The sequence below is a fragment of the Furipterus horrens genome, unplaced genomic scaffold (assembly GCF_987537825.1).
Source record: "Furipterus horrens unplaced genomic scaffold, mFurHor1.1.pri manual_scaffold_12, whole genome shotgun sequence".
Classification (NCBI taxonomy): Eukaryota; Metazoa; Chordata; class Mammalia; order Chiroptera; family Furipteridae; genus Furipterus; species Furipterus horrens.
In genome coordinates, this window is record NW_028327182.1 from 56,403,662 (window position 1) to 56,421,428 (window position 17,767).

Consider the following 17,767-nt stretch of genomic DNA (forward strand, 5'->3'; position numbering starts at 1 on the left):
GAAGGATGGTTATTTTTTACGAACCATGGGTATGGACTTGGGGGGAGGGGATTGCTGGGGGAGAGAGATGCTGGGTGGAGGGGAGTAAAGGGGAGAAAATTGGAACTACTGTAATAATATAATCAATAAAATACATTAAAAAATAATCACATTCATTATGATATTATGGATAAGATTCAATACTAATAATATACATAGTTTTTGTATTAGGTAGATAGAATTTTAGTTCTTTTTTTTTTAATTGTTATTTTTTACAGTTGTCCCACTTCTTTTTCCTTTCCCATCCTCTGCCCAGCCTTCCCCCCACTCCCACAGCCAATCCCCAAACCACTGTCCATGTCTATGGGTAACTCATACATGTTTTTTGACTGATCCCTTTCTTTCTTTCCACCATTATTCCCATCCTCATCCCCTCTGGAAGCTGTCAGTCTGTTCCACGTTTCCATGTCTGATTCTATTTTGCTCGTTAGTTTATTTATTTCATTAGATTCCTCTCATGAAGGAGATCATATGGTATTTGTCTTTTACTGACTGGCTTATTTCACTTAGCATAACACTCTCCAGTTCCATCCATAATGTTGCAAAAGGTAGTAGTTCCTTATTTCTTTCTGCTACATAGTATTCCATTGTGTACAAATTCCACAGTTTTTTCATGCACTCATCTTCTGATGGGCACTTTGGCTGTTTCCAGCACTTATATATGGCAAGTAGTACTGCTATGAATATAGGGATGCATAGGTTCTTTTGAATTGGTGATTTGGGATTCTTAGGGTATATTCCCAGCAGCGAAATTGCTGGGTCAAAATGCAGTTCCATATTTAGTTTTTTGAGGAAATTTCATACTGTTTTCTGCAGTGGCTGTACCAGTCTGCATTCCCACCAACAATGGACTAGGGTTCCCCTTTTCTCTGCAATGTCACCAGCACTTGATGGTTGATTTATTAGTGATCGCCATTCTGACAGGTGTGAGGTGATATTTCATTGTTGTTTTAATTTGCATCTCTCTGATGTCTAATGATGTTGAGCATCTTTTCATATGTCTATGAGCCCTCTGTATGTTCTCCTTAGAGACATGTACATTCAGGTACTTTGCCCATTTTTTAATTGGATTGTCTGTCTTCCTGGTGTTTAGTCATATGAGTTCTTTACATATTTAGGAAATTAAACTCTTGTCTGATGTATCATTGGCAAATATGCATTTTAATTCTTTTTTAAAATATATTTTATTGATTATGCTGTTACAGTTGTCCCAGTTTCTTTTCCCTCTGCTCCCTTCCACCCTGTCACACCCTCTCCCTCCACTTGTCCCCCCACCTTAGTCCATGCCCATTGGTTGTGCATATAGTTCTTCTCAACATCTTCCTTTCTACTCCATACCCTCCTATTATGCTTCTTAATCCCTGCATCATCTCCCGCCCTTTCCCCTTTCCCCCTCCCCACTGACCACCCCCCAATATTTTCTCCATACCTATAATTCTTTTTCCATTCTCGTTGCCTACTTAGTTTGCCTTTGTTTCGATTCTCTAGTTTCTGTTGTTCGTTGTTGTAATACAGTTTTCATTTTAATGTTCATAGTTTTGATCCTCCTCTTCTAAACCAGTTTCTTTAACATCTCATATAACAGTGGTTTGGATCTAATGAACTCCTTCAGTTTTACTGTGTCCTGGAAGCACTTTCTCTGCCCTTCTATTCTGAATGACAGTTTCACTGGCTGTAGGTTTTTGCTTTTCATTACTTTGATTATTTCTTGCCAGTCTCTTCTTGCCTGTAGAGTCTCCTTTGAGAAATCAGCTGATAATCTAATTGGAACCCCTTTGTACATAATTCTCTTCTATCTTGCTGCTTTTAAAATTCTTTATCCTTAATTTTTGACGTTTTGATTATAATGTGTCTTGGTGTGGTTCTCCCTGGGTCCAGTTTATTTGGAACTCTCTGTGCTTCCTGGACCTGTAAGTCTATTTTCCTTTTCCAAGTTAGGGAAGTTCTGCTTCATCATTTTTCACATAATTTTTCAATTTCTAGTTTTTTTTTTTCACCCTCTGGCAACCCTATAATTCGAATGTTCATTCACTTATAGCTGTCCCAGAGGTTTCTGAGCCTCTCCTCATATTCCTCACTTTTTGTTTCCTCTTTCTGCACTGGTTAACTGTTTGTTCCTTCCCTATGTTCCTATTTGTTTATTTGATCCCTGGTTTTCCTTCCCTCACCACTTGTCTTGTATATGTGTTCATTCATTTCAGCAGGACTAGCCTTCATTTCTTCCCTGTTTTGTTCAATATCTTTTGTTAATTCTGTAGGCTGCCTTATGACTATAGCTCTGAACTGAGCCTCAGAAAGATTTTCTATTTGTTCATCAGTTAATTCACATATTTGCTTTTTGGTTAGCTGTGTGATTGGTATTTCAATCATGATTCCTGCCATCCTGACCGTTTTCATTTATCTTTCCTTCTTGGGCAGGGCTGTCACTCCTCCTATGCTATTGGGGGCAGATCCCTGTGCATTCATCACTACCGGGTGACCCTTCTCACCACATTGTGATGTTTTGTGTGGGGGCAGTGGTCCAAGATGGTTTCCTGCCGTTCGCTCTCTGCTGAGAGACCAGGAGTCTCCTCCTCTGTTCTCACAGTCCAAGGCAACAGGGGTCTGCCTTCCCCGGCATTGGAATTGCCATCTGATGGGTTTAGTCTGCAGCCAGGGTTGGTTCCCGGGCAGTTCTTTCCTCCCCTTAAACATGGGTGTCCATGGTTACTGGGTCCTGCTGTTGGTTGCTGCAGCTGCCCCCTCCAGAACAGCTTGATCTCTCCACCCCAGCTTCGCTGCTCCTACCCATCCAGATGAGCACCACTTGTTTATAACTTCATACATTGGACTTCCATGTAGCTTTATTTTCTGAAAGTTATGGTTATTTCTGGTTTTGCAGTAGTTGTAGTCCTTCTTAGTTGTGGAGGGAGACAGAGCGTGTCAGTCTAGGCCTCCATCTTTGCATTTTAATTCTTAAAAGGAATTACCTGGCTGCTGTGGCTCAGTGGATTGAGTGTTGGCCTACGAGCCAAATGTCGCTGATTTGATTCCCAGACAGGGTACATGACTAGGTTACACGTCAGGTCCCCAGTTGGGGGCGTGAGTGAGAGGCAACCACACAGTGATGTTTCTCTCCCTCTCTTTCTCCTTTCCCCTCTCTCTAAAAATAAAACAAAAGCAAACAAACAAATAAATAATTTTTTAAAAAGTAATTATAGGTCTAACTTAAATTAATCTTTATTTGTGTTTCCAAATATAGTCCACTAAAATTTAGATATCTGAGAATGTTGTATTAGAGAAACTAGGCTAGTTTATGAACATAGCTATCCCACAACTGATTTTAAGAATTTACTGTGTATTAGCTACTGTACATGTTGCTGGGAATACAAAGATGAATAAAAAAATGGACTTTGCATTCAGAGAGTTTGGCTTATCATAGCAACAAGTTTAATATTTGCTCTGTCCTTTTATTTCAATAATTCTTAGAGCAAATAATAAAAACAAGGAAGAGTGGCTAGAGAATCTCAGCCACATTAACAATTATGAGGCTCTTTTGTAGATGAACCATTTTTGCCATCCTGGATCAAGGCTATTTATAGCATGGGGACAGAGGTGCAAATGTTCAGAAAATGGGGATTAAGTAACAGCTCAGTGCAATTAGATCACATAAAGTCCCAAAGGCCTAGTTTATCAGGATAAATCCGTGTTTGGCTCCTGTTGCTAAAAGAAAAGATAAAAAGTGATGGGCATGTTATGTACAGCCAAACCTGAGGGCATGCCATCTATTATCAGCAATAAACAGATTTGACTCTTTTGTAAATGAGATTGCCAGGGCCCGGGGGATTTGTCAGTGCCTGGATAATCCTCAAATCATGTTTGGTCTACAAGGTAATAAGAAATTGTTAGTAATATGGCTGGCTAACAATTTTCTTGTCTGGTGCATTAAAGATTATTCCACAAACCCAGAGGGTCTTAACCAACCAGCCTTCATTATATGGTTCAACATTTACAACTTATTAAGTCTCACACTCATAGAGGCTACGAAGACTGTCAACTGTGAAAGTTGCTGAAACTTCACTCTGTGAAACACAAGCTAGGACTTCAGTTTTTAATCCAATATGGGACATGGAACAGGTACAGAACTCAGTAGTCACAAAGAAGCCAAAATGTATATGGTTACCCACTCCCCATATACAAAGATGTGCAGGGGGTGCTCTGGTTCAGGTTGAATTAGGGTCCCACAGCTTCATAAAGGTGAGATGTGGTTTCTCTTTTCTTCACTTGATTGTTCATATGATTTTTTTTGGTTGCTTTTTTTTCTTTTCTTGTTGTTCATATGACTTAAATTTAATGTTTTGAATATGTAATACATATGCATGGTTCAAAATTTTTTTAATTGCAAAAGGGATATAGTAAATGTTTTTTTCCCATCCTTTTCTCCACTTGCTCTGTTCCTACCTCCCCCAAGTATTATTTTATCCTTTCAGAGTTTTTAAATAATTGACTACACGAATATATAAAACATATTTTTATTTTACTCTTTTTTACACATAATATAGAATATAACACAATTTTTCTTTGCCTTGTATTTTTACCTAACACTGTATCTCCAATTACACATTTTTTAAAAAGCTTCTAAATTTGTATATGGAAATCGTCTTTATTCTTCTTACAGTTGTATACTTTTCTGTTGTTTCATGTATTATACTTTGAAAAGTTGCTCCCCTGTTTATGGACAGTTAGATATATTTTCCAATATGTTGCAATAATAAACACTGATGCTGTGAATAACCTTGAACATTTGTTATTTCTAATGTTATTATGCAAGTTTTCATAGGGCTACCTGGTAATAACCAAGGCAGGGCCTCTCCCCTGACTCTCTTAAGTTAATAACCAAAATTCCTAATAGATTATTACAGTAGGCAAGCATCCTCTTTTATTTACCCAATATGTGAACAGCCAAGAAATCATTTCTAAAGCCTGGTTATACCTCCTGTGCCTCCTCCACATATACTCTTATCCTTACATGTCACCTTAATTTCCTCCTGTCACAACTAACATCCTGAAGCTACTTGCCTTTTTATTTTTTATTTTTTTAATTTATTTTTATTGTTTTTCTATTACAGTTGTCCCACTTTTTCCCCTCTTGCTGCCCTCCACCCAGCCCACCCCTTCTCCCACTGTCAATCCCCACCCCTTTGTCCATGTTCATGGGTTATTTATACTAGTATCTTTACTAAACCCTTCCCCTGCTTACCTTTTTCTTTCCCTCCCCCCTCCACCCTGATAACTGTTTCTCTGTTCCTTGTTCAATTTTAATCATTTGTATTGTTCGTTAGTCTCCTGTATCAGGTAATATCATATGGTATTTTTCTTTTGATGTCTGGCTTATTTCGCTAAGTATAATTTTCTCTAGTTCCATCCATGTTGTCACAAATGGCCCGAGTTCCTTCTTTCTGCTGCACAGTACTCCGTTGTGTAAATGTAAGTTTTTTAATCTACTCATCTACAGATGGGCACTTAAGCTGTTTCCAGAACTTGGCAATTGTAAATAGCACTGTTATGAACATAGGGGTGCATAAGTTCTTTTGAATTGGGGTTTCAGGATTCTTTGGTTATAATCCTAGCAGTGGGATTGCTGGTTAAAAAGGCAGTTCCATTTTTAGTTTTTTGAGCAAATTCCATACTGTTTTCCATAGTGGCTGCACCAGTCTGCATTCCCACCAACAGTGCAGTAGGTTCCCATTTCTCCACATCTTTGCCAGCACTTGTTGTTTGTTGATTTGTTGGTGATGGCCATTCTGACTGGTGTAAAGTGGTATCTCGTTGTGTTTTTTATTTGCATCTCTCTGATGGCTAGTGATGTTGAGCATTTTTTCATATGCCTTTGGATCCTCTGTATATCCTCCTTGGAGAAGTATTTGTTTAGGTCCTTTGCCCGTTTTTAAATTGGGCTATCTGTCTTCTTGGTGTTGAGGCGTGTAAGTTCTTTATGTATTTTGGAGAGGAATTTCTTGCCTGGCAAATATGTTTTCTCATATGGTTGGTTCCCTTTTCATCTTGCTGATGTTTTCTTTTTCTTAACAGAAATTCTTTAGTTTGATGTAGTCCCATTTGTTTATTCTTTCCTTTATTTTCTTCGCCTTAGGAGATGTATCAGTGAAAATATTGCTACGTGGGATATCTGAAAGTTTCCTGCCTATGTTTTCCTCTTAGACTTTTATGGTGTCATGGCTTACATTTAAGTCTCTGATCCATCTTGAGTTTATTCTGGTGTATGGTGTAAGTTGGTGGTCTAGTTTCATTTTTTTTTTGCACGTCCCTGTCTAGTTCTCCCAGCACTATTTGTTGAAGATGCTCTTCTCAGTCCATTTTATGTTCCGTCCTCCTTGGTCAAATATTAGTTGACCATATAGACCTGGGTTTATTTCTGGGCTCTCTGTTCTGTTCCATTGATCTATATGTCTGTTCTTATGCCAGTACCAGACTGTTTTGATTACCGTAGCATTGTAGTATAGTTTGGTATCAGGTATTGTGATTCCTCCTACTGTGTTCTTCTTCCTCAAGATTGCTGTGGCAATCGGGGTATTTTTGGTTCCACATAAGTTTTTGAAGTATTTGTTCTAGGTCTGTGAAATATGTCATTGGTATTTTAATAGGGATTGCACTGAATCTATAAATTGCTTTGGGTGGTATGGACATTTTAATGATGTTGATTCTTCCCATCCATAAACATGGTATAGGCTTCCATTTATTTGTATCTTTCTTAATTTCTTTCTTCAGTGTTACGTAGTTTTTTGAGTACAGGTCTTTTACCTCCTTGGTTAAGTTTATTCCCAGGTATCTTATTTTTCTTGTTGCTATAATAAATGAGATTTTTTTCCCAGTTCCTATCTCTGATATTTTATTGTGGGTATATAGAAATGCCTTCAATTTCTGAATATTGACTTTGTACCCTGCTATTTTGCCGAATTCACTTATTAGGTTGAGTAGCTTTTTAGTGGAGTTTATAGGGTTTTCTATGTACACTATCATGTCATCTGCAAATAATGAGAGTTTTACTTCCTCTTTTCCAATTTGGATGCCTTTTATTTCTCTTTTTTGTCTGATTGCTATGGCTAGAATTTCCAAGACTATGTTGAATAGGAGTGGAGAGAGTGAACATCCTTGTCTTGTTCCTGACCTCAGGGGGAATGCTTTCAGTTTTTGTCCATTGAGTATGATGTTGGCTTTAGGTTTCTCGTATATGGCCTTAATTATGTTGAGGTATGATCCTTCTATTCCCATTTTGTTGAGTATTTTCATTATAAATGGATGTTGTACTTTATCAAATGCTTTTTCAGTATCTATTGATATGATCATATGATTTTTGTCTTTTGTTTACATGGTGTATTACGTTTATTGATTTGCAAATATTAAACCATCCTTGCATCCTGGTATGAATCCCACTTGATCATGGTGTATGATCTTTCGAATGTTTTGCTGGATCCTGTTTGCCAATATTTTGTTGAGGATTTTAGCATCTATGTTCATCTGCGATAGTGGCCTGTAGTTTTCTTTCTTTGTTGTGTCTTGACCTGGTTTTGGAATTCAGGTAATATTGGCTTCATAGAAAGAGTTTGGGAGTCTTTCCTCTTCTTGGATTGTTTGGAATACTTTGAGAAGAGTAGGCGTTAGTTCCTCTCTAAATGTTTTGTAAAATTTGCCTGTGAAGCCATCTGGTTCAGGGCATTTGTGTGCCAGAAGTTTTTTGATTACTTCTTTAATTTCAGTACTTGTTATCAGTCTGTTCAGGTTTTCTGCCTCTTCTTGATAAAGTTTTGGAAGATTATATGTTCCCAAAAATTTGTCTGTTTCATCTAGGTTGTCAAGTTTCTTGCCATACAGTTGTTTGTAGTAGTTTCTTACAATTCTTTATATTTCTCTGGTACTCGTGATTTCTCCTCTTTCATTTCTGATTTTGTTTATTTGGGTACTCTCTCTCTCTCTCTCTCTCTCTCTTTTTTTTGTGCCTGGCTAATGGGTTGTCAATTTTGTTTATCTTTTCAAATAACCAGCTTCTACTCTTGTTGGTCTTTTGAATTATTTGTTTAGTCTCTATGTCATTTAATTCTGCTCTGATCTTGATGATTTCATTCCTTCTACTCACCCTGGGCTTTGTTTGTTGTTGTTCTTCTGGTTCTTGTAGCTGTAGGGTTAGATTTTTTATTTGAGATTCTTTTATCCTTTTTAGGTATGCCTGTATTGCTATGGACTTTCCTTTCAGGACTGCTTTTGCTGTGTCCCATAGGTTTTGAACTGTTGTATGTTTGTTATCCTTTGTTTCCAGAAATGTTTTGATTTCTTCCTTGATGTCATTGTTAACCCATTCATTATTTAATAGCATGTTATTCATTCTCCGTGAGTTTGAATGTCTTTGACTTTTTTCCTCGAGGTTGATTTCTAGTTTCAAGGCATAGTGATCTGAGAAGATGCTTGATATAATTTCAATTTTCTTGAATTTGTTGAGGTTTGTTTTGTATCCTACCTAACATGTGGTCTATGTTTGAAAATGTTCCATGTGCACTTGAAAAGAATGTATATTTTGCTTCTTTGGGGTGAAAAGTTCTATATATAACAACTAAGTCAATTTGATCTAGAACAGTGGTTCTCAACCTTCATAATACCGCAACCCTTTAATACATTTCCTCATGTTGTGGTGACCCCCAACCATAAAATTATTTTGTTGCTACTTCATAACTGTAATTTTGCTACTGTTATGAATCATAATGTAAATATCTGATATGCAGGATGTATTTTCATTGTTATGAATTGAACATAATTAAAGCATAGTGATTAATCACAAAAACAATATGTAATTATATATGTGTTTTCCAATGGTCTTAGGGGACCCCTGTGAAACAACCCACAGGTTGAGAACCGCTGATCTAGAGTGTTGTTCAATACCTCAATATCCTTGATGTTTCTTTGCTTCAAAGATCTGTCCGTTGTCAACAATGGGGTGTTAAAGTCCCCTACTATGAGTGTGTTGCTGTTGGTATACTTTTTTAATTTTCCTATATATTCCTTATATATTTGGGTGCTCCTATATTGGGTGCATATATCTTTACCAGAGTTATATCTTCTTGATGGATTGTCCTTCTTTGATCTTTTTATGACTTTTGCTGTGAAATCTTTTTTGTCTGATATAGGTATTGCTACCCCAGCTTTTTTTCATGTCCGTTTGCTTGGAATACTTTTTTTCATCCTTTCACTTTGAGTCTGTGTAAATCTTTTGTTTTAAGGTGTGTCTCTTGTAGACAGCATATATGTGGGTCATGCTTTCATATCCATTCCTGTACCCTATGTCTTTTTATTGGTGCATTTAATCCATTTACATTCAAGGTTACTATTGACAGGTATTTATTCATTTCCCTTTGTACCTGTGTTTCTCTCCCTCTCTCTTATTCTTTTTCTTAAAGCATTCCCTTTAGCATTTCTTGCAATGCTAAATCCTTTTGGTGGTGTGTTGTTCCTGTTTGGTGGCGTGTTATTCCACCTCCCCATTTTGGATGGCTGGTCTTGTTTGTTTCTGCCTCTTAGATTGATCTGCTTTTATTTTCTGCCTTTGTGCTGTGACTTGCTATGGTAGGAATCTGTGTTATTCAGTGGTGCAGACTTCTTGATCTCCTTAACTTGATGTTCTGGGATGCTCTTTATGCCTTTTATTTGGACTCTCTGGTAGGATTTTGTTTCTGTTCATTGTGTTGTTCTTTGGTGGGTTCTTCCTTTAAATTAGCTGACTGAGGGTCACTGTGCCCACTTCTGACAGTTGTTGAGCTGCCTCTTGCTGATTCTTCTTGGAGGGGAGTAGTCTGCTTATGAGATTTCTCCTGTAGCACTGATGTTGAGTCTGCCGTGGGATCTGGTCTGCTGCTCCTCCAGTTTTTTCTCCAGAACCAGCGCCAAAAGTTTTCCAAAGCTCCTCTAGTTCATTTCACCTTCTTTCAGCTGCAGCTAAATAGAACAAAGAGTAGAATAGTAGTCAGTAGGGGGGAGGGGGAAGGGAGAAAAGGGGGATAAGTAAGGGAAGGGTCTAGTCAAGGAACGTGTATAAATGAACTCATGGACATGGACAACAGGGAGGGATATGATTGTGGGAGAAGGGATGGGCTGTGGGGGGAACAATGGGGGAAAATGGGACAACTGTAATTGAAAAACCAAAAAATAAAAGAAATTATTTAAAAAAAAGGAGAAAATAAGTAATAAGTTTCAAAAATCTGATGAGGGGTTTTAAGATGTATTTTAGAGGGTCTAGGGTTCAAACTAGCATTATTGAGGAATAACTCTAAATCTAGAAAACTCCTCTATTGCACATGGGAATCAATGTCAAAACTGACAAAACCCCTAAGAGTTTACTTGAAGATCAATAAATATACTTACAGGACCCTGAAATATGCAAAGTAGTTTGAAAAGGTTACTCTGTGGCTTCTTGTATTTTAGGGGAGGGGGAGAGTCAGGGAAAATAGAAGTTCATTGGAATATGTTATTATACCAAAAAGATTCATATGTTCTGGGTCAGATCAAATACCTGTTTAGAGTTATTTCTCTTTCTATTAAAAAAAATGGCATATTCTCCTATATGTTTTTCTAAGTGTAATGAATGTTTTTACTTTTATGAAGCAAAAATAAACTTAAAAATTCAGTCATTAAAAAAAAAAAAGTTTTCCAAAGCTCCTCTAGTTCATTTCACCTTCTTTCAGCTGTAGCCAGTTTGAGTGTGGGAAGTGTGCTTTTTTCTGCCAGCTTGGCTGGTGGGCAGGCAGGCACTGGGGCTGGAGGTATTCCCCTGTGCTGGTGCGCAGTCTAGGGGCATTCCTCTGTGTGCTGGCAGGTATGCTGGGAGTGTTCTCCCATGCTGGTGGCTGGGAGGCTTTCCCTTGCACTGGCTCTAATACTTGGCCCTGTCAACCACACTGAGTCCAGACTCTTCTCAATGAAGCTGCCTTTTCCTGCTCCTGCATCTGAGTGCTGAGCCAGTCACAATATCCTGCTGTTTGGTTTTTCCTGCTTCTGGTCAGACATCAGCTGTGGGGCCCCAGAAACTCTGTACGTCACAGATGAGGATTTCTAGATGGTCTCTCTAAAGCCCTGTTCTCTAGGCTTCATTCAAGAGGAAAGCTTTCTTCCTCTTGCCCTTTATTGCCTTTTTATTTTTATCTCATCACTTAAAACTACATTTGGATTGCCGTAATTTATTTCTTCTGAGAGGCAGGACAAGTGTTGCTGAATGATTTCTTTCATCTTCTTAATAAGTTAACTTCTCAGTCATTCACTCAAAAAATATTTATCAGTATCAACTGTGTCTCCTTAGTTCCCACCATCATGGGACTTACATTCTAATAGAAAGTAACACATTATAAACAAATAAAATGATAATAAGTGCAGGCAATAAATCAATGCTTAATATAATATCAGGTATGGTAAGTGTTCTTCATCTCTATTTAATTGGTTTAGGGGTGAAGAGTCCTTTCCAAATGGCATAAAGAGAAAGAGTTCCAATTCTCTCTTGAAAAATTACTGAAGCTGCTCTCTTTAGAAACTTTGATACTGAAGGAAGTTCTGGTCAAAGCAAAAGCTTTTAGATTCTCTCTGACACTGACAGAAACATCTGTTGTCATTTGAACCATATAGTGTCACTTTGGACTTACAAATGGATTTAAAAGCACTCTCTGAGAGAGAGAGGGGAAAAGGGAGGGAGAAAGAAAGGAAGAGAAACAGCAATGTGAAAGTGAAACATTTATTGCATGTGCCCTGACCAGGAATCAACCTTTGCAGGATGACACCCAACCAACTGAATCACACCAGTCAGGGCAAAAAGCACTCTTAAGAAGTGGTTTTTATATGGAGGTGCTCTTGGAAAGATTTTCTTTTACAAGGAATATTAGTTTCTTATTGCTGCTATAGTAAATTACTACAACCTTCATGGCTTAAACCAACACAGATTTATTAAGCTACAGTTCTGGAGGTCAGAAGTGTGAAATTGCTTTCACAGGGATAAAGTCAAAGTGTCTTCAGGGCTGTGTTGGTTGGATGGGAAAAGCCATTTTCTTTTCTTTAGAGAGACTGCCCACATTCTTTGGCTCATGACCCCTCACCACTCAAGCCTTGATTCCAAGTCCCATCTTGTTCTTCTGACTTTCACCCTTTTGTTTCCCTCCTATGGACTTGTGACTGTATTGGGCACACCTAGATAATCCAAGATAATCCTCTATTTCAGGATTTAATTATACTTGCAAGTATCACATTCACAAATTCAGGGATAAGCACTGAAAACCTTGGGGTACTGTTGCATAAGTGATTAAGAAGAAGCAGCTGGGGAATAAGATAATTATTAACATAAAAGTCAGTTAAACTAATAGGGGAAATTATGTAAAAAATAATCTTGGCAAAGAACTGTTCAAGATTCAACAGTTGAGTTTAACAACTCAAGTTCATTTGAGCATCTGCAGTGTGCCAGGCACTGTTCCAGGTGCTTGGGTTACATCAGTGAACAAAACAGGCAAAATCTCTACCCTCGTGGGTCTTATATTCAACAAAAACATCACAGATAAGACCATTATCTAGTATAATTTAGAAGAGGATAAGTACTATGGAAAAAAGGAGTGGATCAAGGGAGGGTACAGAAGAGCAGCGAGGGGCCAAGAGGAAACCCTCTGCCTGCGGGCACTAGGGGGAGCTGCAGCACAGTTTTGGCCGCTAGATTAGAGAGAAATCTTAGTTATAAAATCAGTTCTTTGGAAGCCTGTAGGAATTTTCAGGTCAGCTAGTCTAACTTCCTCAGTTTAGAGAACTTCCTCAGTTTAGAGAAAAGCAAGGCTCAGGCCCACAACGTGCCCACTAGTTATTCTGAATTTGGACTAAATTTGAGCGACAGTCTCCTCCTCTCTCCCCAGCTAGACCAGACATAGTGGTCCCCGTTATCAAAGCCAGCTCCTGCTAGGAGAGACTGGGAGGGTTTTGTATCAGGACAGCAGGAGAGATGGATGATTTAAGAGTGTAGTTCTATCTAATGCCGTTGTTTAAAAATCATTCCACAGAACTTCTAATATGCCTATTTCTCTTAACTGCAGCATTCCGAAATCTTAAATCAGTGACTTTACCCATCAGCCTTTGGGAACTTTGGTGAAAATAACCTACCAGACACCAAAAGGAAGGTAAAAACAGATTACGATAAAGAGCCTTTGGTGTTTATAACAAAAGAATAATACAGCTTTATTTTCCTAATTGTTATTGCTTAAATGGTTAGTTAAGCTTTTTTTTAATTTAAATTTTTGTTTTTATTGATTGATTTTCAAGAGAGAGAGGGAGGGAGACAAATACTGATTTTTTGTTCCACCCATTTATGCATTCACTGGTTGATTCCTGCATGTGCCTGGACCAGGGATCGAACCTGCAACTCTGGCATATCAGGACAGTGCTCCAACCAAATGAGTACCCAGCCAGGGCTAAGTTATTTAAGCTTTAAATTTAAAAGGTTACAGTAAACCATAGGTTGATTGAATATTTTTACCCAATATCTCCTTGGGTGTGACTATTTCCCAGAATTGTAGCTGAACCAATACAAAAGCACAATATTGTATTTCCAAGATTAACAGTGAGAGTAATAACAATGTAACACATTTTTATTCAGATTTGTATTATTTTAGGTCAACTGTGGTTGAAACTTGAGCATTCAGGTGGTTTACAGTCTGGCCCCAGACAGTCCCTTCAGCTGCTGTGTTTTCTCTACTTGCCCTACTCTTCCCCTAACACTTTCAGTCACTCTCCACATTCATGATGGCTGTCCCCTTCTCTGCAAACCCTCCTGGTTTCCTAGCCCCTCTCACACAGAAGGAATAGTAGGTAGCGACCTTTCTGCTTTTATATACTCCTTCCCTGTGCCACAAGTAGACTCAGAATCCATCCATTTCTTTCTATTTACTTGTCTGCTTCTTTCACTAGACTGATAGCTTCTTTTTAAAATCATTTTTGTATGTGATAAAATATACATAACAGCAAATTTACTATTTTAACCATGTGAAATGTACAGTTCAGTTGCACTAAGTCCATTCACATTGTTATGCAAACATTACACCATCCATCACCAGAACTTTTCATCTTGGAGCTGAAACTCTGTATCCATTAAACAATAACTCTCTATTTTCCCCTCCCCCAGCCCCTGAAAACCCCCATTCCTCTTCTGTCTCTATGCATTTGACTACTCTAGGAAACTCAATTAAATGGGATTATATAGTATTTATGTATGTGTGCCTGGCTTATTTTACTTAGCATGATGTCCTCAAGGTTGTTCATCCATGTTGTAGCATGTGTCAGAATTTAATTCCAATAGTTTTTTGAGGTCAGGAATCGTGTCAATAAATGTGTAAACCTCTTTGAATTAAAAAAAAAAAAAGGTAGATATGAATGTAAAGTAACAAGATCTGTAAACAATCTCAAAAGGGAATTAACATCAACTGCCCCTTGCCAACAGGGTGAGCCCACAGATCAAGAGGCATGCATGCACACACGGCTAAAGTGCCTAACTCCCCATGCTGACCTGCTGTTTCACTTACACCTTTCAGATTTTATGCAAATGTCTCTTATGAACAACTATCTGGACCCACACAGGCAAAGAAATTCTGGGAGAAGTGGTTCTTCAATGTGAAAGCCACCACAATGCTATTAGAAGGTATTCCAGACAGGATGGAGCTTCTATGTTGACCAGACATAGACAAGAATGAAACTTTCTGTTTGCAGTTTTATATGTCTGATGACTAGAAGACGTTTCCACAGATGGTCTCAGCCACTATACATTTCAAAATGTGATTCTCTTCTACTAACCACATACTTCTGATACTAGGTGCCCTAGGGGCACATTGTTATTGGAACATGACCTTTGACCTTTAATCCCTTTATGCTGGAGAATCAGCACAGTGAGTAATAGTATTCCTGAGAGCCATTTCTAAACTAGTACTGCTTATAATATCTAAACATGGAAGCGACTGCAAATCACTTCCTAAACCTATTCTACTAAACCTAAATCAAATATATCCCAGTTCAATTTCCCATTAGTTAGACTCCCAAAATGTTGCAGCTACTCCAATGCCACCAACACGAAGTCTGAGAGAGGGAAAGTCGGAATGGGTTGAGAAAGTGTCGTACCATTGGTAGTTAAAATATCTTACTTTGTACAGTTTACAAAAATAAATGACCTTGTGAACACATTGGTGGGCACTTGGAAGGAGACAATGTAAGTCAGGGGCTCTGAGGCTTAACCTCTCCTGGCTCTGGGTAAACTTGCCTTTGGTTCTTTCTATGCAAAGCATTGGTTGAGTTGATTTTTGTTTTAAATTTTTAAAATGTTTTTATTGGTTATTCTATTACAGTTGTTCCAATTTTCCCCTTTTGTTCCCCTTCAACCAGTGTCCTCCCATTCCCTCTGGCAATCTCTGCCCTTAGTTCATGTCCATGGGTCATGCATATAAGTTCTTTGGCTACTCCATTTCCTATACTGTTGTTAACATCCCTCTATCTATTCCGTATCTACGAATTTGTACTTCTTAATCCCTGCATCTTTTTCCCCTCCCAACTGATAACTCTCCAACTGATCTCCATATCTATGATTCTGTTTCTGTCCTGCTCATTTGCTTAGTTTTTTTTTTAATTCAATTGTTGATAGTTGTGAATTTATTGCCATTTTATCTTTGATCTTTTTCTTAAATAAGTCCCTTTAACATTTCATATAATAACACTTGTTGATGATGAATTCCTTCAGCTTTACTTTTTCTGGGAAGCACTTTGTCTGCCCTTCAATTCTAAATGATAGCTTTGCTGGATAGTGTAATCTAGGTTGTAAGTCCTTGCTTTTCATTCTTTTGAATACTTCTTGCCAGACCTTTTTTAGCCTGTAAAGTTTCTTTTGAGAAATCAGATGACAGTCTTATTGAAACTCCTTTGTAGGTAACTGCTTTTCTCTTGCTGCTTTTAAGGTTCTTTATCTTTTTAAAAATATTTTACTTATTTACTTTTAGAGGGGGGAAAGAGAGGAAGAAAGGGAGAGAAACATGATCAGTTGCCTCTCACATGCCCCCAACTGGGGACCTGGCCCACAAGCCAGGCATGTGCCCCAACTGGGAATCGAACTGGTGACATTTCCATTCACAGGCTGTAGCTCAATCCACTGAGCCACACCAGCCAGGGCTTTTTTTTTTTTAAGATTTTATTTATTCATTTCTAGAGAGAGGGGAAGGGAGGAAGAGAAACATTGATGTGTGAGAGAATCATCAAAAGCCCCCAACCAGGAACCTGGCCCACAACCCTGGCATGTCTGGGAATAGAACTGCTGACCCTTTGATTGATAGTCTGTCACTCAACCCACTTAGCCACACCAGCCAGGGTTTTTGTCTTTAACCTTTGGCATTGTAATTATAATGTGTCTTGGTGTGGTCTTATTTACATCCATCTTGTTTAGGACTCTCTGCACTTCCTGGACTTGTATGTCTATTTCCTTCACCAAATTAGAGAAGTTTTCTTTCATTACTTTTTTCAAGTAAGTTTTCAATTTCTTCCTCTTTTTATGCTCCTTCTGGCACCCCTATGATTTGAATGTTGATACATTTGAAGTTGTCCCAGAGGTTCCTTAGCCTATGCTTGTTTTTTGGATTCTTTTTTCTTCTTGCTGTTCTGATGGAATGTTTTTTCTTCCTTATGTTCCAAATCATTGATTTGATTCTTGGCTCCAGCTACTCTACTGTTGATTCCCTGTAAATTGTTCTTCATTTCATTTAGTGTCACTCTCATTTATGCCTGGGTCTCTTTTATGCTGTTGAGGGACCCAGTGAGCTCCTTGAGCATCCTTATAACCAGTGTTATGAACTCTACATCTGAGAAATTGCTTATCTCCATTTTGTTTAGTTCTTTTTCTGGAGTTTTGTTTTGTTCTTTCATTTGGGCCATATTTCTTTGTCTCCTCATTTTGGCAGCCTCCTTGCGTTTGTTTCTATGTATTAGGTAGAACTTCTTTGACCCTCTTAGTATCACAGCCTACTGTACAAAACTGCACTGGCAAGGTGGATGGGGTGAAGTCTTAGGTAATCACCAGAGCGGGGCAATCCCTGTGAAACAGGTTGATGGAGTCTCAGATACAGTGTTGCAGCTCTGTGGCTCTGTGTGTGGGAGGGTTCAAAAAAGGGATAGTGGCCACTGCTTCACCTCTGGAGTTTTATCTGGGAGAAGGCTGTCCCCCAGAACTTTGCCTGATGCCAGACACTTCAGTTTCTCCCAATATGCCACTGGTGCCCTTCCAGCTGCTGCCCCGGTGCTGGAGCCCAGGGGCTATGAGTCTGTATAAGTCCTAAGACTGTTGCAGGCCCTGTAAGAGGAGACTACTGAGAATCCTGCAGTTTCTTCTACCACCCCAAACCACACTGGGTTTTATAGGCAAAAGTTATGGGGACTTATCTCCTGGCACTGGTGTTTTCAATTTTTTATTAAGAATATTTTCCAACATACATGAAGTCAAGGAACACATAATAACCCCCATTCCATCTCATGTACTCAACAGCGAGCTTCAACAATTATCAATGTTGGTTGTTTTTTCTAGTATCCATCATCAGCATCCCAAATCCTTTAAGCTCTAGAAGTGTGATATTTCTGGCTCCTATCATTCTTTCTCAGATCCTGCCAGTTTCTTACCCCACCAGATTGCTTAACTCAACAGGGTAAT